This window comes from Mytilus californianus, unplaced genomic scaffold (assembly GCF_021869535.1).
Source record: "Mytilus californianus isolate M0D057914Y unplaced genomic scaffold, xbMytCali1.0.p SCAF_1, whole genome shotgun sequence".
NCBI classification, from domain to species: Eukaryota; Metazoa; Mollusca; class Bivalvia; order Mytilida; family Mytilidae; genus Mytilus; species Mytilus californianus.
This window is the reverse complement of record NW_026262581.1, coordinates 81,414,003-81,439,304: the sequence shown is the minus strand read 5'-3', so window position 1 is coordinate 81,439,304 and position 25,302 is coordinate 81,414,003. Positions and strand designations below refer to the sequence as shown.

General features: G+C 32.4%; 1 protein-coding gene across 1 annotated transcript in view; it reads right to left on the bottom strand.

The window, feature by feature from the left end:
* Positions 1-15,971, bottom strand: part of LOC127724568 (receptor-type tyrosine-protein phosphatase T-like) — a 147,500-nt gene extending 131,529 nt beyond the window's left edge. Inside the window, exon 1 of the mRNA XM_052231558.1 lies at positions 15,909-15,971. The gene's annotated coding sequence lies outside the window, so the exon portion shown is untranslated. The remainder of the gene's footprint in view (positions 1-15,908) is intronic.
* Between the last annotated feature and the right edge of the window lie 9,331 nt (positions 15,972-25,302).

The following is a 25,302-nucleotide window of genomic DNA, read 5'->3' as shown; positions in this document are numbered from 1 at the left end:
TCATGTCTCCTTTAAGTTTGCATATAAATATCATTATTCAAACTTCGTCTAAAAACTTGCACACCAGAGACGAATAGCAACGTATGGCTTAGTTCACCATACAGGTATTAACCTATCGTCGACCGAGATAAGAGATGTTCCAACGATACATTGATACATTGATACTATAGATTCCCCAAAATCCTTCGGTTTGCATAAAAATTATCAGAATCGAATTACGATTTTGAATTGACACCCATCAAACCAATAAAAACGTATGGCAAAGTATACCATGCAGGCATTTAGTTATCGTCAGACATTATATGGACGGAACAAAATTTTGCACTACATATTATTAGTGGATTAAACGGAAATTATATTCCTCTTATGTTCATTCTATTTTCTGAAAAGTCCGAGGAACTCTTTCATCATGGTTTATCTCAGATTGTTTCAATTTGTGGAGACCGAAATTACAATATTTTAACCACCTGCTATTCGTGTTGAATTTGGCTGTTATAGGGCGAACTATTTAGTAATTCGGACTTTTCTATTGTCGGATGTGAAATTTCCTGACCATTATTCTCTAATACAAAGTAGCAATTATACATCTTTTTTGAATACTCAAAATTAATCTCTTTTTTTTTCAGTTTGCAAGTAGTGATATCTTAAAGTGCGATTGTTATATGTAGATTATGTTTTACTTCACAAGATAAACTTATTAGAGTTACTTGATATTTTCATATAAAAGATATTGCTAATTGTTTTCTTTTCAATTATTTACTAATATGTAATTTTCCAACTTCTCATGGATTTATTGAAATTGACCCCCCCCCCCAAAAAAAAAAATAAAAATAAAAGAATCATGTGGGGTATCGGTCAGTGGAAAAATAATCCATCAACTAAAGAAAGAAAAGGACAAGTGTAAGCTGTATATAAATATATAAAATATATGCTGTGTTTTGGATATTAAATGATTTTTAAACTTTTTTCCATGATAATTAATTCCAAATTTTATAATCATAAATTATCTTCGGTAATAACGAAGTTATTTAATATTTTATCGGCACGTGTCACACTCAATTGATCGTCACTTGTGTAATCGATTGAAATTTATGTTCATTCAACCAGAACCAGTTTATTACTCACGTGTATATACAGTTCAGTGAACATGTAGATATTATTTGGGAGCGTCTGAACATCGCCCAGGCCGCCTTGGTGCAGTAACTCCCGAAACTGCAGTAAGCCCATTATTGGACAGCGTTATGAATAAATAACAAAAAAAAAAAACATACCATCGGATGTAGTTTTTCATCAAGATAAGATATCTTATTTATTTTGTCAGTAGATATAGTAGTTTTTGGCTTAATTTTATTTTTTTTATCGTCTTAAGTTTTTGTTCGACAGCACGTGCCAGTAATAAACAGGTAATAAAATCACCGATTCATGAAGAAATAAAGAAACATGGCAATTACATGGCTATTACATAATTACACCTTTTTGTTTGTCTTGCTATATTTTTTTTTGCTTGTGTTTTGTTTTTGTATGTTATTTGTTTGTTTGTATTTCTTTCGACTTCAATATATTTTTTTTTGTGCGTATTTTTTTAGGGTTTTTGTTTGTGTCTGTTTGGATGTATTTTTTGGGGGGTAGGTTATTATGTCGGACTTTAAATGATTGTATTTGTTTTTAAGTTCTTGTATTGTACGACAGAACTAGACGGTGGTGTCAAGCAATTTTAAATAAAATCTGATTTTTTAATCGTTCAAATTATTGATGTATACGTTTTACAACATAAACCAAAACTAGTGTATCTTTATTTGAGATTCTATTAATTCTAGTAAAACCAAAAGTTGGGTATGGTATGAAATACATCGATAACCTCCGTATACCGAAACATAAAAAAGCTAGAGGCGAGACCAGGATAATCGGCCCGAAGCAAGAAAAACCTTTCCAAACTGGGGAACCTAACACTCCATTCTTGTAATTTTGTAAAACTACTGTATGAGCGTTTAGATCCATGGAATGGGAAAACTGTCAGCACCTGACCGTCGAGGTAAAACTCCCGTGCCATTGTTACATGCAAATATGCTATCAAACCCGTCTTTCACTTAGCATAAAAAAAATCAACAATAACTTCTAAGCTTATTATTGTGACTTTTTTAAAATTATTTCTTGTGACTTTTCAGACCATGACCTTTTTTCCGTGACTTTTTTCCTATGACTTTTATCCCTACATTCATCAATAAGACGGTAGGACATAAGGCCACAAGAAAAATCGAAGGACAAGAAGTCACAATTAAGTTTTTTAAGATAATTTTTTGGCAAAGATTTTAAACAAAAATCTTCTTAAACTTTTACATATTGAATACATTTGTAGTAAAACATCTGATTCAATAGTTGTACATTTTTGCAAGATAACAGAATTTCAAAGGGACTTATTGACTAGCTTCATGGCACCACACAATATATATCCTTTGTATGGTTCAAATTTATTTAATCTCAATTAAAAAATGCTTATATAGAAAATAAGGAGATGTGGTTTGACTGTCAAATGAGACAACTATCTACCCGAGTTCAAATAACAAAGATAAATCAAACATAGGTCACTGTACGGCCTTCAACAACGAGAAAAACAAAACCACATCGTGTAGTCAGCTCTGACATGATAAATGTGAAATAAATTCAAACGAGAAAACTAACGGCCTAATTTATATCATACAATATAGGAAAGTTATATATAACAGACACAAACCAACGACAACCAAACAAATTAATTTTGAATTTCTATCCTGACAATTTTATTACTGTCAAAATTTAAACTAGAATATTCCCTGTTTTAAAAAAGTATAAGACTGTAAAAAAGTATGAATGAAAATGCATGCACTGTTTTGTACGGGCGGAATTTGACATTTCGCGCCGATGATAAAAAAAACCATTCCAAACTTCAACCCTCCTATTTACAGACAGTTAAAGATAAGGACAATATATAATTTAAAAACTAATGTGCAATTTAACTGTTACAGTATATGAATTACATTTTCTGTAAATAATTCAGCTATGTGGAAGTATTTAGTTAATTTTAGAAGTTACAATTTGTTATAATTTTACTAAAAGGCAATGAAAGAAGAAAACTAAAGTTTCATTGTATACCACCAGAAAGTTGAAAACAGGAGAAAAATACAGTCACTGCTGATTTATACCTTTATCTCCTCTTATTCATATCTATTTCCAAAATTAATAATGTTGGTGACATAAAATTTGTCAGTATTTTTGATAGGAATGTTATGCAAGTCGAGGCAAATAATATATTTGAAATCCTTGACACAATAATGCCTTATATAGATATATATATTGTTTTAATCATGAAGCAATTTTTTATTTTTATGGAGCAAATGAATAATATTTAAACGAAAGAATCAAAGTGTACACACATATTGCGAAAGAATACTTTGTTTATCACAACACACAACTTAATTTAAAAACTTACCAAATAGCATTGACTTAAACCTTAGGCATACACAATAGCATTGACCTACCACTAATGGTTCCCCTTAACCTGACCTAATCACAAACTAACACATGGAAAATAATCAAAAGTTTCAAAGTCAATAAGCCATGACTAAGGGGCGGGGCCAAATAATCTCCATGGAAATGAGATGTGAAAAATGATAATACAACTGCATACCAAATATCATTCACCTACCACTAGTGGTTCCTTATAAACTGACCTAATCACAAAATAATACATTGTTTACGCCGACGCCGGAAACAGCACGCTTAAGTTTCTCTTTTTCGACTTCGTCGTCTCGAGACAAAAAATAGTGTGGACGTTCGTTAACAGATTGAAGATTGTTCACCACTCCACCCTTTCCCCAATCTGTCCAACCCCTACATTTTTTGTAATATTTTAAAGATGACCTATGAGAAAAATTAACAGTACAAAAATGTGTTCAACTGGTGAACTTTCCATTTGCAATATATATTCAAACGGAAATTAATAAAGAAAAAATAACAGTTGACACAGAGATATATCTCGCCTGTATGTAATTTTACATGTTCCAATACTTATACAACTGCATACCAAATGTCATTAATTTATTATTAGTGGTTCTTCTTAAACTGACCCGAACACAAATTTTAACATATTTACTATGTAATGGTTTCAAATTCAATAGAACATGACTGAGGGGGCGGGGCCAAATAATCTCCATGGAAATGAAATGTGCCAATGCGTATACAACTGTGTAAAAATATTATTGATTTACCAATAGTGGTTTTCCTACAACTGACATAATCACAAACTTTAACATTGTTGCCGCCGAGACCGACGCCGGAAACATCATACTTATGTCTCGCTATTTGACTCCGTCAATTCTAGACAAAAAGTCAGTTAAAGTTCTTACACTTTTTCTGAATTATTTTTCTTCTATACCATTTACACCTACTTGTTAATTTTATGTGTATTGTATAAAAAGAGTCAATTTTGTGTGTCCAAAATCCGAAAAATGAAGAAAAAAAACCCAAAACTTATATACCGTGGAAATATTTCTGCAATATGCATTATGCACTTATTAAAGGTAATCGAAGCGGGAAATAAAAATGGGCACTAGGGAAGTGATGATAAGTTCATTAGATGATGAAGCAAAGGAAGAAGGAAGGAGGAAGAGAAAATTACGGCCTGTTTTACCTTAGACGGCCCGAGGCCCCACGTTATCATGATATCACATAACCTGACCTTAACTTTTTATCTTATATAAACTTCTCCTAACTGTAACCTTAACCTTGCACTACAAGAATCTAATTTAAAACTATTAGGGAATTATTTACACCTTTCCCCATTTCACCTACCTGTCCAAACCGTGATATAAGCTGACACATAACAAATGATGTTTATTGTTATCGTATTTTAACAAATGTCAGATTTATAATTCAAGATCTTTTAAATTTTCGCCATATTGAAAATATCGTATATCTCGTATTCGTAAAGTGTACTGGTTTTCAGAAACATTGATTACTCTGTGAGGAAAATAAAAAAGTAAAAAGAAAAATACAACAATAATAAGAAAGAAAAAAAAAATGAACAGAAAAAAAATTAAGAATATGCTATGATAGATTTGAACTGAATACATTCCCTTCTTTATTCAGCGTGTATACTAATTACGCTGTAGCGGTTGCATAACGAAAAGCGTTAAAAAAGACGTATTTATCCTTGAATATGACAATCCACGATTAATGTCTGTGTTACAGTGTTTTAAATATTGAAATTCAGTCAAATAAGAACTGTTCGAATATCAACCTATTATTAAATAACTTTGGTTTCATTATTCCCCAAATTTCCCTGATGCCGGTTTGTCACAGTTCCCTTTTGATTTTGTGTCAAAACCCGATATGGTCTGTTAAAATCTCACTTTAATATATTGGTTCAATTATAAATACGGGAGTACTGTGTTCCTTTTTCGTAGATGTAAAGTTTAAGTCATAAAGAAACTTATCATTATCGAGATCATTATCACTGTGTATCATCGCCACCGGAAATTGGGTACTAACGAAGGGAGAGAAATGAAAAAAAAGTAAACAAGGTAAGAATTCATTCAATTTAAAGCATTTCTACTGATTTGACGAGGGTACCGCTTAAGAAATTATTTTCTGATATATAATTCTTTAAATTATTAGGCCGATAAGTACAAAATTATGTCAAGATTTTGTGTTATACTCCAAAACTTGCCACTTAGTACCCGAAAATTTCGAGGTCGATCGTCCTTTGTCGCGACATTGGCAAGATATTCAACTGTTTTTCATTATTTTTTCAGACACACTTTAAGATTATTATAGTGTGGCATCATATTTACTGAGATTTGTAGTCAAAAAGATGTTTTTTAAAGAATATAGACCATAAAAAATAAAGTCTAGGGTACGGCAACTTGCTCGTGTTGACAAATTTACTGTATGGCAACTTGTTTTCAACTGTATGGCAACTTGCTAATTTTAAAATATTTATTTGCCGTCCTTTTAAAGAAAATAAAGTATTAAGTTCATATATCCAATTATTCATTTGATAAAAATACAATTCGCTTGACAGCATTTAAGATGTATACACAATATAAGGCTTCAACACAGTCCTATTACATCTTTTACATACTCGATTTATACAATATGAATACGGCATATATACAAAAGCTGGCAAATGTTGCAACTTTCGAAAAGGCATGTCACTGTTTCACTGACCTATTTTTATACCCCTGACGTTATATGTGTCTGTCCCCGGTGAGGAACATGTAATATAGCGGTTGTCGTAGGTTGCTGTCTGACATTTGTTCATGATTTTGTCATAAATCAGGCAATTTTGATACGGTATATGGGTTTTGTTCATTGTGAAGTGTATAATGACCATTATTTGGTCAAATCCGTTTCATTTGGACTTTGTTGGATAGTCCTCTCACTGAAAATCATTCCACATCTCCTTATTCAATTAATGTTATTGTCTTATTTGTAAAAGGCAGATACAGCCAATATATTATAATAAAGAAATGAACAAGCTCGGTGGCTAACACTGTTTGAATTTTTAAAAATATTAACCTTATATTAATCATTTTTGGAAAGAATGAAAGAAAAATCCGATATCAGGGATACAAATCCCGCTGTGGCTTCGGCATAAACTATTTATATAAACTTTTTACTTGAGAATAAAGATGACCTTGTATGAAGTTTTTGTGTCGTCATTTTAATGCTATATACTTATAAATACAATACACAAAAGCTAGCATCTTCGACTTGTAAGTTAATGAAATATAATCAAATAACATCATGATAAGGACAGGTTGAAATATTTTTTAATTCCTGATGATGCATACTCATAAATTCTTTTGGAAAAATCCACGAAAATTTAAATGTTGACTTGAAAGCGTTCTTTTATTTATTTGCCCTCGTAAACAGTTTTGTTAAAATACCGAAATCGGTAAATTCTTATCGTGAAAGAATAAGTCGGGTACACCTTTTTACATTCAGTCGTGCTTTAGTTGCAATTTTTTCTTCTTATTAAGAAACATGATTCTAAGCACTTTTTTCTTCTTATTAAGAAAAATGATTTTAATTTTAGCATCTATCTAAAGATTATATTATTTACACACACCCAAAAATAGGGCTAACTGTTGATTTTGAAACACTATGAATTTATATTCAACCAAACAGATAGGCCGAGATCCATACATTTATAAGTTTCAAAACAGAGAAGGTGTGTTTGAAAACAAATAATCACGTGCTGCTACATGTATATCTTTTAAAGCAAATGCAAGTCTTACTTGTATTAATAGTATAATTTTAATTGGCACAATATCACATTAAAATTTACTGAGAAATATTATACATAGTAATCATGAAAATTTAAGTACAATGAGAATTCGGACGAATACACTCCATCTCACTACCCCTCCATCTACTCCTTTAAGTTTAGGCCAAACAGCCTTAGCAACAGTCTTTTATTCTTTTATCCCTGTAAATAAAAAGATTGATTGAATTTACTTAAACTAAAAAAAATACAATCTTATTTTCGATAAGAAACAAGAAAATTAATTCGAAACACAATTCATGATTTATTTCTCCTAATTTTCAATGAAAAAAAGGTATTTTCTTCACTTTTCTTTCAACAAATTATTCGTTTCAGAAATTAAAGAATAAACAATGAATTTCACCCAGCACATTCTTAAAGTGTCTGTCCGAAGTCACGAGCCTGTACATGTAGTTCGGTGGTTGTCGTTGGTTCATCGCTATCATATGTGTTGTTTTTCGTACATTGTTTTGTTATGAGTTAGGCCGTTAGTTTTCTTGTTGAATCCTTCCACATTTTTCATGTCGGGGCTTTTTATAGCCGACTATAAGGTATGAGTTTTAGTTGTTGAAGGCTGTACGATAGCATATAATTGCTTACATACAATTTATTTGACCCTGGTGAATAGTTATCTTATTTGCAATCATACCACATCTCCACTGTTTATATTAAAAAAAAAATTCTTTCAAGCACCAAGGAAGGATGAATGGTCGTTTTTTTTTTTATTGAACTTACAAAATTTCACCCTGACAACAAATAAGACAACAGTCGTTAGTATTATAACGATATATGAATGTATTTAGGATAATATGGTTGAAAAAAACCTTTTTGTCTTTAAAAACACAAAGTCGAATAGAGGTACGCAACGACGACTTCTGAACAAAAGTAACGGCATATATTTTATAATATTTGATATGTAGTTTATTTTGTATATTTGGAAGCCGGTAAAGCTTTAATATGGACAAAATATCGTCACTTGATATTTTCTAAACAGTGATTAATTTCATCTTTAAATTACAATATATTGCAATACGCCGTACAGACAAAAGTTGTTATTCAGCAATTCGCCGTACAACGTTCTGCAATTCGCCGTACAATAAACAAAAAATATTTTGATCCATATTCTTTAAAAAACATCTTTATGACAACAAATCTCAGTAAATATGATGTCACACTATCATAATCTAAAAACGTGTCTGGAAAAATAATGAATAACAGTTGAATATCTTGCCAATGTGTCGACAGAGGACGATGGACCTCGAAATTTTCGGGTACTAAGTTGCAAGTTTTGAAGTATAACACAAAATCTTGACATAATTTTGTACTTATCGGCCTAATAATTTAAAGAATTATATATCAGAAAATAATATCAGTAGAAATGCTTTAAATTGAATGAATTCTTACCTTGTTTACTCTTTTTTTCATTTCTCTCCGCTTCGTTAGTACCCTATTTCCGGTGGCGATGATACACAGTGATTATGATAGTACGATGAAAAGGCTTCGTCGGATCATGTAAATACCGGAAATCATCTCCGGTCCGCAGTTCATTTAAATATTTCGATGATTCAATGAAAACTTCGACGATTTCTTTCAGATTTAATTTTTTTCAGCTATGAGCGTACCTACTGTTCATGAAGATATTTGAGATGCATCAACATTTATATCCAAGGAATGACAGATATGAATATGATCGTGGGCCGTAGGTACGCTTATAGTTTAAAATGCAGAAAAACATATGAGAAGTGCAAATTTTCTACCCTTTTCGCGAATCTGGAAGTCTTTACTACAACAAAACATGAATTTTTAATCAGCAAAAGTTGACAAAACTATTGAAGTTCACTAAAATATAGGTTTCAAAATTTCCAAATATAGTATTATATTTTATGGCACGTCACCTTTAATTTGAACAAAAATTGGGGACCGTTCTCTGATCATGACTTATATCGTACCTCGTCCTTTGATTATGACGTCATATTTCTTGCGTTCCAATGGTTTTGTGATCGTGACCCAACGAAAAAAGGCGACCACGTCCGATGATGCCACACAGAACGAGCACATCAATTTGCGGATCATTTAAAAAGAAAGGTAAAGTTTGTCTACAAATTGTCTATAAAGCATCAGAGAAAAAGATTCCACCACAGAAACTCGTGCAGTGCATTACGATATTTATCCACTCTCGACAGTTAAATTTTTAAATATTTGAGTGCTTGTCTCACATAAAAACATGCAATATTGTAAAAATTGTCGAGAAGGGTGGTTTTAATTGTTCCTGCTTAATACTAGTAGTTAAAATTTCAGTTGTTGGGTGTCTAAGGAATTGAAAAATATATTTCAGACTTTTCTAAGTTGAGGCTATATATAGTAACAAACTAATTTGCATATTTGAGAGAAATTTAAGGCTGGAAATACCATTATAAGTTGGTTAAGTTTGTGACCTCTAAAATTCCCCAATACCATTTATTCACCTAATTTTTGGTTTATAATATCATTAAAATATATATTATAGATAAGTATGAAAAGCAGTATTATGAAAGAATTCTATCATTAGCTTTTCATGTAAGTGGCTATTTATGATGCCTAGGTTTATATATTTCATTTTTACGTCAAGTTTGAGTCCCTGGTTCTGCTTAAATGTAGAAAAATAAATGAATTAATTATCTTTTGTAGTAAATTTGGTTCTTAGTCCTATAAAATATAAAAAATCCACTGATGGCAAATTTTTTAAAATACCTTAGAATTTCAGTTAAAACACTACCCAAAACCCATCCCCGCCTACTTTCTTTTTGTTAAATAAAGTATTTCCAAAATAATCGATGATTATTGAATTAACAACATGAAAAATATCACATTGCTTTAATATTAATTTTTAAAAATCAAAATTATACTAGTAAATAAGAAGAATAAAAATAAAAATATATTTTGACACATATAGAAATAACACCTATATGCTCCAAGAGTTAATTTCCGTGAAATAAATCTCCTACTATAAAAGAGACAATAGCAGACCCAAATGAGCAATCCTTGTAACTTCAAAATTGAGTAACACAGTATGTTCTGATGGTCCTTCAATTCAACTCTTTTGCTGTGATAAGGACACAAGTCAACATTTATCACTTTTGCAATGCTCAGAGAAAATACAAGAAAAGTGTGTGCAGTTTTATAACAACCATGAGGCCTTTCTGATACTAGTATTATATAGAACTGGGATATTCTTCATTGACAGTACAGCATTCAATTTAAATATTTTTGCATTACATAGTGATTATTTTGGTGTTCAATGGAGGCGGAAACAAATCTGATGCATTTATCAGGGTCAAATCGAGAAGAGTAAACCGAATGCAGATCGAAGAGCATGTCCTAGTCTTTGTAAACAGTATTAGTGAAAGACAAGACAGATACTTCCCGTGGGAGCAGGTAAACTTATATTTCATCTCATTCTGTAGTAGAAAGTGAAATAACAAAATTACCGAACTCCAAGGAAAATTCAAATGGAAAGTCCATTATCAAATGGCAAAATCAAAAGCTCAAACACATCAAACGAATGGAAAACAACTGTCATATGCCTGACTTGGTATAGGCATTTCCTTATGGAGAAAATAGTGGATTATACCTGGTTTTATAACTAGCTAAACCTCTCACTAACAAAACTAGAGGCTCTCAAGAGCCTGTGTCGCTCACCTGTATTTACTGATGCTTTGGAAATCATGTAAAATAAGGTTAAACTCATAATTAATAGTATTAGATATTAGATATTATAATGATATCTAAGATAATAACAAAAAACTGCAAAATTTTTGTAAAATTACTAACTCAGGGGCAGCAACCCAACAACGGGCTGTCAGATTCGTCTGAAAATTTCAGGGCAGATAAATCTAAATCTGATCAACATTTTTGCCACCTGTCAGATTTTCTCTAAATGCTTTAGTTTCAGAGATATAAACCAAAAACTGCATTTTACCCCTATGTTCTATTTTTAACCAAGTCGGCCATGATGGTTGAAAGGCGGGGTCATCGGACAAATTTCTTAAACTAGATACCCTAATAATGATTATGGTCAAGTATGGTTAAATTTGTCTCAGTAGTTTCAGAGACGAAGATTTTTGTAAAAGATTACAAAAATTTACAAAAAAATTGTTAAAAATTGACTATTAAGGGCAATAACTCCTAAAGGGGTCGACTGACAATTTTGGTCATGACAACTTATTTGTAGATCTTACTTTGCTGAACATTATTGCTGTTTACAGTTTATCTCTATCTATAATAATATTCAAGATAATAACCAAAAACTGCAAAATTTCCAAAAAAATACCAATTCAGGGGTAGCAACCCAACAACAGGTTGTCAGATTTGTCTGAACAGTTCAGGGCAGATAGATCTTGACCTGATAATCAGTTTTACCTTTGTCAGATTTACTCTAAATGCTTTGGTTTCAGAGATATAAGCCAAAATCTACATTTTACCCCTATGTTCTATTTTTAGCCATGGCGGCCATCTTGGTTGGTTGGCGGGGTCATCGGACATATTTTTTAAACTAGATAAGCTAATGATGATTGTGGCCAAGTTTGGTTAAATTTAGCCTAGTGGTTTCAGAGGAGATTTTTGTAAAAAGCTAACGACGACGGACGATGACGACGACGACGACGGACGACGGACGCCAAGTGATGAGAAAAGCTCACTTGGCCCTTCGGGCCAGGTGAGCTAACAAACAGACATAATAGGTAAAAATGTCAAAAATAGGGGTACAACAGTCAACATTGTTTAGGGGTTATCCTACAGAATGCTTTTAACTCGAGATCTGACTAACCCCGTGAGTGTAACCACATGTATACATCATACATGTACACATTCACTACAATGAAGCTTTTGTACGGTACCATGATTTCCCGAGAACTCCCAAGAACTGAATATTGACCCGAGAACCGATTGATATTACCCGAAAACTTTATTTGATATGGTGTTATACTGCTTTAATAGAAGTTCATATTGACACACGAGACAATAATTATAACTGTTAAACGATTTTTTTATTTTATTTTCGGAAAAAAATCGTGAAAATAAATATCCGCGAACTTGTTTGAAATACACAATTCGCGAAAATAAGAACCCGCGAAAAAAGTACAAGTACAGTATATAATTGTGAGATATAAGTCAATTTTACTCAATAAAAGTACAATTTCCCTTCAGGGATTCGATTTGTGTGTCTTTCAAGTATTTTTAACCAGTTTCTATGCCTCAGCTGGTCGGGTCCCAAAGGACCAAATTAATTCCAAGATATATTCCAAAAATGGGGACTGTCAAAAAGGCATGACAGAGGACTCTCCAATTTATTTACTTGCTGTTCTTCAGTCCCTGTATCTTGTTTGGACCAATCTCTCAAACAGGTTACAGTAACCCATTTTGGATATTATAGCCCAAATGGAATATGAGTTTCCTGTGCTAAAAATCTAAATATTTGAATTTAGCAAAAATATTGAAAAGTGCATTTGTTTAGATAAATAGAGGCAATTTTTGAATATATTTTTTTTCTTTCAGAAAATGGACAAGTTGCTTGTTTGATCCCTTTGGAAAACAGCATTTTCAAAGGGACCAAACTCATAAAATACCAAGTATTCAGAAAAGTTGCAAACCAAATATTGTTGCTTTATAAGTAATCATTGATTCGCTCGTGTATGTAACAATGTTTTAGATTTTAACGAGAGAAATTTATGTATTACTGAAAAATTATTACACCAGGGTTTTCGATATCACAAACTAGTCAAAACATTTACTAAATTTTATCATCGGTATAAGGACATCATTCGTAAATATAGCTCAACATGCAGACTTCTTATACGTTCAGGTATTTCACATCCAATTTTTTATGGAAATATTCTTTATAAAGCACAAAAATGTCAGTATTCACCTCTGAAGCTAACAAAACCTTTAAATAGACTTATTAAGAAGGGATATAGTTACGATACTGTTGTCAGGTCATTAAAGATTGCATATTTTGGCGTTAATATTGATTCACTTATAGGGTCTTTGCATCGGCACTAAACACATTTATTTAAAAACCAGTTGTTGGCATGACACGGGTTATGTTCTTCTCATATATGTTATGATGGTATGATACTAAACCCCTAACGGGAAGGATTGTGCCTGATATTCATATGATGAAGACATAATCTTTCAATCAGTTTAATTGAAGTCTGGAGCTGGCATGTCAGTTAACTGCTAGTAGTCTGTTGTTATTTATGTATTATTGTCATTTTGTTTATTTTCTTTGGTTACATCTTCTGACATCAGACTCGGACTTCTCTTGAACTGAATTTTAATGTGCGTATTGTTATGCGTTTACTTTTCTACATTGGCTAGAGGTATAGGGGGAGGGTTGAGATCTCATAAACATGTTTAACCCCGCCGCATTTTTGCGGCTGTCCCAAGTCAGGAGCCTCTAGCCTTTGTCAGTCTTGTATTATTTTTAATTTTAGTTTCTTGTGTACAATTTGGAGTTTAGTATGGCGTTCATTATCACTGAACTAGTATATATATTTGTTTAGGGGCCAGCTGAAGGACGCCTCCGGGTGCGGGAATTTCTCGCTGCATTGAAGACATGTTGGTGACCTTCTGCTGTTGTCTGTTCTATGGTCGGGTTGTTGTCTCTTTGACACATTCCCCATTTCCATTCTCAATTTTATTTGCACTTTTATAAAAAATTCCCTTAAATCCCCTTTAAAAATTTTGCACAGTAATTTTGCCTGAATTTATATCCCATTTTGAATATTATAACAAGAATGGAATATTATTACCTATTTGGGAAATTGGTCCCAACCTGTTTATAGCTACCACACCTGATAATTCAGATTACCTTCATTTGATAACCTCTATACATGTACAATATGTTATCCCCTTGCCAATAAATATACATATAGGTCCCCTAAAGTAAGGTAGAGCTATAATGCATTCTTTTACTTTAAAGGACCCACACCCTTTATGCATTAAAACAAACTTGTTCATCTAAAGTTACAAATCATTTTATGAAGTAAAAAAGTTATTTGGTAGACCCAAAAACAGAATAGAACTAGAGCATTACCAAGATAATCTGCAAATGTTTAGTTTAAACAGTATTTTATTCAAATAAATTGAATTGAATTGGGCAACAGGCATAGCCTATATAAGCCCTCTCCATATGGGTTGACACAATATCAACTGGATAAGTTAGCTCAATTGGACCATTGCCATCACATTAGCATAATGTTTTTCTTTTCAAATAATAGGTAGAAACAAGTCAATACTGAATGTTGAGGCTTAAATGGACACATTTGTGTAGACTCGCATAACATTTATGACACAATTTGCTAATGATAATTCATCTGAACTGATCGTGGTAGAAATGATCTCTGAAATCCTGTTATGTAAATCTAGAAATATACCTTTATTTGAATGCTGTAAATGTACAAGTCTATTTTTACAAAAGTGTGTTGCTGTATAATTACACATTACTGGTGTATAATTTTTCAGTTGTTAACAACAAAGATGATCAGGAGATGGAACTTGCTTACAGTCAGTCCAGTGTGACAGGCAAAAAGATGCACTACATTGCATTTATTATAATATGTAGAGGGGGGAGGTAACTCTTTTAAATATTATTATACCTGCGTTTAAAAGAAGAGGGGTATACTGTTTTACCCATGTCTGTCTGTCAGTCTGTCTCATGAAATTTTTGTCACATTGTTCACAGAAATTACATATCAGGTTTGCGGAAATTAAGAATCAAGGTTTATATGAGGGAGCTATACCACGTGTTCATAGGAGACGTATTGTTTTAGTGTCATTTTTTCTTCTCGTTCTCTTTTTCTTTCTTGTTATTCAAAAGTTGTCTTGGCCATGACGTTTTTGTCTTTTGACCTAGGCCTTAGATATTTGGCTTTTTGATGTTTCATCATGAGGCGGTGTGTCCTGTACATGTGCTATGATGACATTCATGTAAGGGAGCAACCATTTAACTTCAAGTGGGGGAGGGGATGTTTTTTTTTTCCATCAAATTAGAGATCATAGGAAAATACCATTCCCCTTCCCCCTATTGAAGTTAAATGGTCGTTCCCTAACATTAAACTTTGACCTCAAAGTATAACGTTTTTTTCTTTAGTCCTAGGCATAAGATATTTGACATGTGAATATATCTTTATGTATCGTACCATGATGTGCTTCGTTTGACCCTGACCTTTGACCTCAAGGTCAGCTTAATGTATTGTTAGCAAGAAACACTTGCCCGGTCCATGACTTTTTTTTCTTTTGACCTAGGACTTAGCTCTAGCATGTGGATGTATCGTCATGAGATGGTGGGTCATATTTTTCGTGTGACCTTGACTGTTGACATCAAAAGTCAAATGAGTTGATTTGTTTTACATTTGTTTGTCTGTAACAAAAAATCCTTGGCAAGCGTCGCGATTTAAATATGAAAATTTAGTTGTCTCGAGCGGAGAAATATCGTATCACACTCGATGCAATGGTAGAATATCTCTTCGCTCTCACCCCATATGGACTTTACTGACCCTATATATATCTTATTAGGTCACTAGCACACTGTGTAACTAATAATATTACTTTCTAAATGAAGACGTACCTTGCTTCAGGAATACCGTCCCAGTAATTAACAATGATTATATAACTAGGAAGTATATTTGACCGTTTTCCCGGTGATTGAAAATTTGAAATTAAATAACTCTGACCTGCAGTCAAGCATATAATTGTATACCGACAATGCATTATGTTTAGGTGTGTTTAAGGTGAAATATAATTACCATACAATTTAAAAATTAAAGTGTATGTTTTGCGAAGCTCTCAAATAGATATATTGCATCTTGAAAATAACAAAGTGTTAAATAATTGTTGAGTGAAGTACTGAAAGATGATAGTTTATATTCAGGCAAAACGTTTAAGCGGGAGCATGACCCCCTTTTCCCCTTCTAAAATGGTGTACTTGTAGGCGGTAACTACTAACTTCCTCATTCCGCTACTTATTTTTGTATGTTAATGTTAATAGGATATGTTTAAATAATGAATTCTATATTTTTAAATGTTCGGTCAACGTATTATATACTCTGACATGCTCTAGTGACTAGGTAAATAACTCGTTAAGCTTTAAGCAACACGACTTGTTCAATGAAGATTGGTAAACCTTTACCCTTATTTCTTTTGAGGTAAATGATTTGACGCTTGAGAGTCAAGATGGCTTCAGGGAGGTTCACAGATCGCAATGTGGCTTGAGAGTTAAGTTCTCAACGCAGTTCATAGACCGCGATTCGGATTTGGAATGGCAATTTCAAAGTTGAAATCGTCATCTCTAAAGAGTTCAGCATTTACAGGTGAAAAAAGTCGCATTTTATACAGGTTTGATTAATTGTTGCTTGCTCAATCTCGATTGATAAAATTTCATGCATATGTAGAACAAATTTATAACAGTAATCCAAAAGATAGATCTGCAGATTTGAGTGACCAGGATGGAGGGCCAGGAGTATTGATTGAAGCAGAAAAAGTACTTGTTAGACAGTAGTGAAACGTTTCCTTTCAACATACCACCTATTAACCCTTGAAAGAGTTGTTGTAATGTTATTTATTGTGGAGAGAGCGTTTTACTCTCCCTTCACAAGGCATCTGATTTAACGATTTAACATCCCAATTGCGACCGAACGGCGATGCTTATTTATTCATCCCACAAAGCCGATCTAACGCACTTAAAGTGAAGTGGATGTTTAGCTGTCGGACGTAATTTTTCTATACCCCAGCCCGCCTTTGGGTTATTTTTTTTTATACAAAATAAGATAAAATAGTTTATATAACTTATTTCAGATGTAAATAATAAAATGAAACACGCATTTCGGACGGAAAACAATACAGAGTGAATACCGTCATTGCAGACCAAAACTAATATAAATACTTTAACCTCAGTATGCTGAGATTAAATCCATTTATTGAATAATTTCTAGTGTGATTTAACACACAAGACACAAATATGAACGCATAGCAGAATAATTCTTTACCACCGATCATTTAATAATTATAATAACAACCCCAGATAACCACATGTTAACTGCAGAGTAACGATATTAGTCACTATACCGGTTAAAAGTCGTCTATTGAATAATGTTGCTTCCAACGTCCAACGGGGAGTATTTCACGCATACTTAGGACTAATAAGTCGTTGTAGTATTGAAATAAAACATGATGTAACATTATCATTTTATATACAAAATATTTGGGCTTTTGGGCAAACGTTATGTCACAGAAAACTTCACTGGCGTCATTGAAAAATCTGTCATGTATATACTACACTAGTAGTGCGTATGGCGCACTGTGTGAATGCATGAGGCTATGTTTTTTTAATGTGACATTTACTTCACTGAGTTCTATGATATTGCAAATAAAAAACAAAAACAAATTATATACCACCCGCGGTTGACACAGAACCCATGTAAAATGTACAGCAAAACATACATTGATAGTGTGATCTCAGATGATTAAGCATAATTTGCTATCAAAATATTGTGAATGAGCTTGCCGCATATCATTAAACATAAATACGCTACCATAGGAGTATGTCCTAACACATGCTGTCTACCAGACCTACTTGGTCCATAGTACTTTAGTAAGCAGTTCCCGAGCGGTATAGCCTAACTTGATTTTCCATGTGGTACCGGATAAGAGTGGACATACACCGATGTGAAATAAAGCTGCTTAGCAATCAAGATGAGAGCTATTCCTCGCAAGGGTACGAAGGCACCGTTACTACATGTACTCAGGAACATATTTGGGAATGATAGATTATTAGTTTGGCCAAAATGTTTTATCAAATCCTAAAACGGAATATGTAACGTAATGTTGCCTGCCCAAGTTACGATATTTTGAACCCTCAAAATTGAAGACGCCTGACGAAACCTTGTGTTTTAAAAGTAATAACTGAATTTATAACATAATAAATAAAACACAAGAATTTCGAAAGGAATATATTAATAATCGAATGTTATCGTATGTTTGATCCATTCCAGTGCTGGTTTATTGTCCAGATTAGAAGTTCTTTTGAAAATTTAATTTACATCTTTTAATTTTTGTACCATTTTATAATCAATACCTTGGGGAAAAGTGAACATTTCTTCCCTGCCAAAATATAACTTTTGCAGCCTTTGTATTTTGCAATTTTAAAAAAAAGATATTCATGAAAACTATCTCACGTATGCATGGTATGGTAGGAAATTCGATAATAATGATATTCGAATGTTTAAGTATTTTTCGATCCTTCAAGTTGACAGTAAATCCTAATATACTTCAGAAAAACAGTCCGATTTACATGGTCCCGGTGGGACTGGCATACGGGTTTCATTACTTTGAAAGATACATTTGTTTGTATAGAATAATTTGAAGTAATGGTCATTGGGAAACATTTGACCAGATAGGTTAAAATGGACTCTGAACGGACAATGAATCCATTAATGTAGTTGATACATTGTATTGACAAAAACTTGATTACATATCAATATAGGAATTAGACTTGTTTCATGAACTCGGTGAAACATCAAGCAATCATTATTGTCATGTAGTATGTATGTGTATACTGTCTGCAAAAGTATTTGTGAATTATTGACTTCATGCGATTGTATTTTATTGTGGTCCTTTCATTGAATTTAATTAATGGAGGTTCTTAAATACGATACGATGTCAAGAAATTTCAAGTGGTCGTGACTGAAAAAATCTCTCTAGATAGGTATAAATTGATTCTGGTTTTACAATGTATGCCATTCTTGTATTTGATACAATGTATATTTGAAAAAATTGTTGTACATTCGCTTAGGAATAAGACCTATGCAAGGAAAGTTGGCGAAATTGCAACCCCTCAAAATTGTCAATTTGTAAATATAAACGTGATATATAGGTATTTTGCTAGCAATTGTATCTGGAATTGTTGTTTCACGAGATCTTGTATATTTTGGTCTCTTTGATGACTGAATTGCATCGTAAAGTTTGAAACTGATTGTAACTCGTGTACATCTGAATACCTTTCTGTTGAAATATTGTTTTGGCAGAATAAAAACACTCTGAAACAAAGTGTTATATAAACTCACTGCTGTGTGAAGTAACTTAAGTCGTAATAATTTATGTTATATCACCCCTCTGTGTGTATATCACTTTTGTCATTTGTGTAATCTTTCTTTGACGCCGTCCAGTCTGCTATTGCATATAAAATGTGACGTTTAATTTGTTTATTTTTATGTATGTAAACTAATTTTGGCTTGCTACTTGCATGATCAATAATGAGTCTATATAAAGAACCAAAAAATAAGCAACAATTAAGAAAGTGCCATACAACAATGGGAAACGGAAACCTAATTAACATACAATGTTAAAAATGTTACACAGTACTGTAGATGACATGGAGATAAAAATAAAGGCGGCGAAGATTTAGACATATTTTTTTCCATTCGTGACTATAACATACTTATTGTAAACAAGGTGGAGGGAGGGGAGGTGAGATTAAAATAAATACTCTAATCCATGTGTCTGTCCCTAAACAAGAATGTCGCCAGTAGTTGTTGTATGTCATATCTAAATCTTTTTCTTTATTAGAGAATTGTTTGCAAATGGCTTTTTTTTTGACTCGAGGCGATTTAGAGTTTAACATTTTGTATGAATATCCGTCTGTTTTTTAAAGAATATATTTTGTCCTTTAAATTATTTGTACTGATTCTTATCGTTTGGTTGCTGTCAAATTAACATATGCACCATATTTCGTTTCATTCATTTAACAGTATTCAATTAACAAATGAGATGCTTGAAGCTTTGTAAAAAATCCAAATTTTATTTCTAGATATTTATAACGGAGGGTCTGATATCCACAGAAATATACTCTAAATTAAATGACACTCACCAATACATGTCCCCAAAAAAGCTTCCTCGATTAAGTGAAGGCTTAAGTAATTTTATGCATACGACTTACGAATTTTACTTACATGCAACTAAGAAAATTCTTTATGAAATCCAAATAGACGATTTATGGATACGGACTGAGACTTATTATTTGGTACGTCATACTCATGTTTCGTCAACATAAGACTTCCTAGTAGCACTGGCATTAAAACAGTTGAAAGGTCAAAACAGATAAGAAGCTGAAGAGCATTAAGATCCGGAAATTCCGATGAGCCTAATATGCCTTATGAAACGAACGTATACGGATAGAGAAATCTTGATCGATCATCAGTCCAATTGATTTCCTATAACATGTAGATGGCGTGGATATGAAATTAAATTGCCAACGATCTAGTAAAACTAATCCCAGTTGCCTATAACTTACTTTAAAGTTTTAATCATGAAATACAAGTATATTCTCAACTTTCTTAGGGATAAACGGCCTTTTTGATCTTAACATCAACTGAAAGTCTGAACCTAAAAACGTTAAGTCTTGTTAAGAGTTGAATTTTTATGCCCCGGCAACTAAAAGTTGGGGAGCATAGTGTTTTACCCCTGTCCGACCTTCCGTCCTTCGGTTAGTCCGTCCGTCCGTCCCGTTATGGGTATATAGTTATTTCACATAACTCCTCCTACAGTTTGAATGCTAGGAAGTTTTCATTTTGCTGGCTGTTTGTACATATATTGAAGGTGTGCATGTGGTCAGGGTTTTGATTTTTATTAATATTTGCTCTTTTGGGAGATAGTTGAACTTTGAAATAACACTTTGCATCTGCGGGGGCATCATTGGTGTCTCCCAGACACAATAATATCTCCAAGAAAGTCCTACATTGACTTTGTTATAATACAGATACGTCAGAGTGCAGTGCGGGGGCATCACTTTGTCTAGTTTTTGTCATGCATTTCCTTGTTGTAAATTCAGTACTGTCCAGACTTTTGGCTGACAGTCAATTCAGTGCTGTTCAGTAGCTTCGCACACAATTCAGTCTGTTATAGCTTTGTACAGGTAAATACAACTATTTAACAGTATGAACAGACTGAAAGACTGAACAGGTCTTAATTGACTGCAGGCAATTTCTCTGAAAAGTGCTGAATTTACAATTGAGACAGCGAAAAAGTCTGAAAAAGAGAGGCGAAGGATACCAAAGGGACATTCAAACTCATAAGTCAAAAATAAACTGACAACGTCATGGCTAAAAAAGAAAAAGACAAACGGACAAACAACAATACACAAAACAACACAGAAAACCAAAGACTGAGCAAACGAACCCCACCAAAAACTGAAAATTGACTGAAAGACTAAACATTACTTAAAAAAAAATTCTTCATTCTTTTAAAAGCTGTTCAGATCCAAATTGCCTTTCAGGTCAAAAGTAGATTAATATTGATTCTATTTTAGCAAAATGTACAACCTTAGTGTTTTAGAGTCTGCTGGTACGGTTTGAAGTGTCTAAAGTATTACTTTTAGTAAAAATCAAAATTAGCTACAATAAGCATAATGCTATTTATGGTCCATGTAAACTTAAATCTTGTTTAACAAATAATGATTTCTTTAATAGTTATAGAAGCATTGATACAAAGTAAAACTGAAAATAAAATATGTGTGACAGTTTCCCCATATGTATAGCATAGTATAGTGATTGGGTAGTGACATGTTATCTGTAAAGAGATAATTGTAAGAAATTAAACATTTTAACATTATAATCTAAATTTAGATAAGTTACAAAACATACAACATACAAAAAATCATGTTTATAAACAAAAAAATACAGTGGAAAATATATATGTATTAAATATACTGAAATCTAAAGCAAACGTAACAAATAAAATCTATATAATTTAAAAAAAAAATTGATGCATGATTTATTCATATCTGTCCTTTTACTATCTCAAAATCCTGATATCTGCCAGAGGGATTAAACCCGTAGGCAAACATCTATCGAGGTATAATAAAATAACAAATATGAATAAAGGCATGTATAAATCTACTTATACTTACATTAAATTTGTAAGCACCAATAAAATAAGTCAAATTTAATGAGATTTATAACTTTTTATTTAACTTTAATCCACCATGCTCTACATAAAAAATATACCTGTACTAAGTCAGGAATATGACAGTTGGTTTCCATTTGTTTGATGTGCTTGAGCTTTTGATTTTGCCATTTGATAAAGGACTTTCAGTTTTGAATTTTCTTTGGAGTTCGGTATTTTTGTTATTTTACTTTTTGTTTTTACACCAGGATAACAACAGGGGTGTTCAGTTTAAACAAATACAACAAACGTGTCCCTTTCAGTGTTCATATTTATTTTTTTCAATATATGATTATTCCCTCTACTAACCAGATACCCCTAAACATGGGATCAGGAATGTCAGATGATGTCCGTGGCGGATCAAAGACATGAGGTCATTTACATATTAAAGACAAGATGGTATAATTAAATTGCTTTTGTCTTATAAAGATGACAAAAATGACTGTCGATATATTTTTCAAATAAGAAAAAAATATTAACCTAAAGGTATAATCATGTATTCTATTGATATATACATTCATTTATAACAAAATTGGTGAAAAGCAGTACTATAGGAGGATCCAGAAAGGGGTACCAGTGTCGGATCGGACCATCGTTTGAGGTTACTCATTTTAATTTGTTCAGATCTGCTTAGTTTCTTGTATGTAGGTGTTAAATTTAATAGTTTAATGTAAGCATTAAACTTGGTAATGTTTAGCTACCAAAATTACAACGTCTTGATCACAGTTTCTAGATTACATTAGATTTTTGTAGGGAAAAAAAAAATGACTTTCATATATGATTTAGTTATATATAATTACTTTTGAAATAGTAAAAATTCCATTTATTAAACTTTTTTTTGTCAAAAAAATATTCAAATAAAATTAAGTCACGGAACACGGCATCAAATTGAAATGCAGAATTATAACCATACATATTTAAATCCAATATCGATTAATTTTAAACAATATCCGTAGTTTACAAACGAGTCATGTCTTCGACATATGTTGACCACTGTGATATTTATAGGTTAACAAAAACAACCCCCTTTAAACTCCCCTCGAAAATAAAATAAAAAACAAACTGACTTTTCTGTGTTTGGGTGACTATTGCTTTCTAGACGTTCAATATGAATTTAGAAACATCTTGGAGAAATAAAAACATTTTTTAAACTAATCTAGTTCTATAATTTCACCCTCTTTTAAAAATAGTATTGGTTTTTAATGAGATTCATTTGAATATATCACTCCTATTTATGAATCATTCTTTCATCTGCACAAAGGGGAGATATGACAGGAGCTATATGTGGTCCATGAACTTGCTATTCATGATTTTTCTTGGGATAAGAAGGTATAAAGGCCCTTTATAGCTTGCTGTTCGGTGTGAGCCAAGGCTCCGTGTTGAAGACCGTACTTTGACCTATAATAGTTTACTTTTATAAATTTTGACTTGGATGGAGAGTTTTCTCATTGGCACTCATACCACATCTTCTTATATCTATGAATATGTTTTTATGTTAAATAAAATCTCCTCATATGGGTCATATGAGTGAATATGTAAATACTGATTTGGCTTTGTCCAAAAAGGTGTGAGTTTGACGTTTAGATCCAAAATCTAATCTTTTCCTATTGGGTTGGATCGGTTTAAAGAAACACTTTCCTAATGAACTGTATGTGTCATTATTATACCTCAGTTATCATTTTCTATATAAAATAAGTTCAAAATATTTTCAATATTTTTCAAATTGCAAGCGTTGAACTATTTGACCGGTCAATAGTTTCCAACTATTTGCCCTCGATGAAACTATTTGACGGTAAGCGTCATTATATTTCGCGGAATTTCAACTGCAGCTACGGGATTGGAGAATTTTGAGAATACAGCGGGAGTTACGACGTCGCGTTTTACCTATTATATCTAGGGTTGATGTCAGTGTAGACTGGTTCCCGATCGCAATATTCAGTATGTTACACATACACCAATATAACGACCGGGACGGACTTTACGTTACCTTGAACTTGTTTACAACGTTCTTCAAAATCGGAGGTATTTCTAAACCAAACGCCGTCATTTGGCGAACTTTTGAATGATGGCGTCCCTGGAAACGCCCCTTCACAGGATGAATTCCGATATCAATCTCTCGGAGATGTCATTTAAATATTATAATTTAAAAGATAAACAGGAACAAATAAGAAAAAAAAAATGTTTGAAATAAAAAACAATTGTTTGATGCCAAAACTAGGACCTGAACAGAGAAATGAAAAGACACGATTTAAAAATTTTAAAAATTACGCACTTCAAAATTATTTCCAATTATTTATGTGTTTTTGTAAATATATATATAGGCCACGCTGCGCAAAACAGTAAATAATCCTCAGATCAATGAAGGACTACTGAAAACCTAAAGAAGAAGAAGAAGGCCTGAACGGACCTGAGATTCTACGATCATACTTATTTAAACTTCAATCACTGTTTTATTTTTCAATGGATTTCCTTCAACTCTAGATTTTGTGAAACGAAAAAATTCTATATATAAATAATGTTTAAAAAGAAATTATGAAAAATATTGTTGGGGTGTCAAAACTCGGACCTTAACGGGAAATTAAAATACCCGCTGAATTGACCAGATAATCTCCGATCAGATTTTTTTTTCAAGTTCTATACCTGTTGAAGTTTAAAATCAATCTTCTTGAAATTTGATTTTTGTTATAGAAAAGGTATAATATTTCACTGAAATGATGAAGAATATAAAAAAAAAAATGTGTCTAGTTCCAAAAATCGGACAGAAAAATATAGACCTGAACGGACAAGACCTGAATTAGAGACATATAATACATATTTTATATATGTCTCTGAATGGACCTGACAAATACGGTTAGATGTATTTAAACTGACAGAACTTGTTTAAATTGTCTTTATATAAAGAGGTCTTAAACTGTTTTATTTGTATATTGAAAATAAAAGTATCATTTGCACATAGACCATGTAATCGTCGATTGAAAATAAATGTTTAAATTACACGAACGTGTGGCGGCTGTAGTTCACACCTT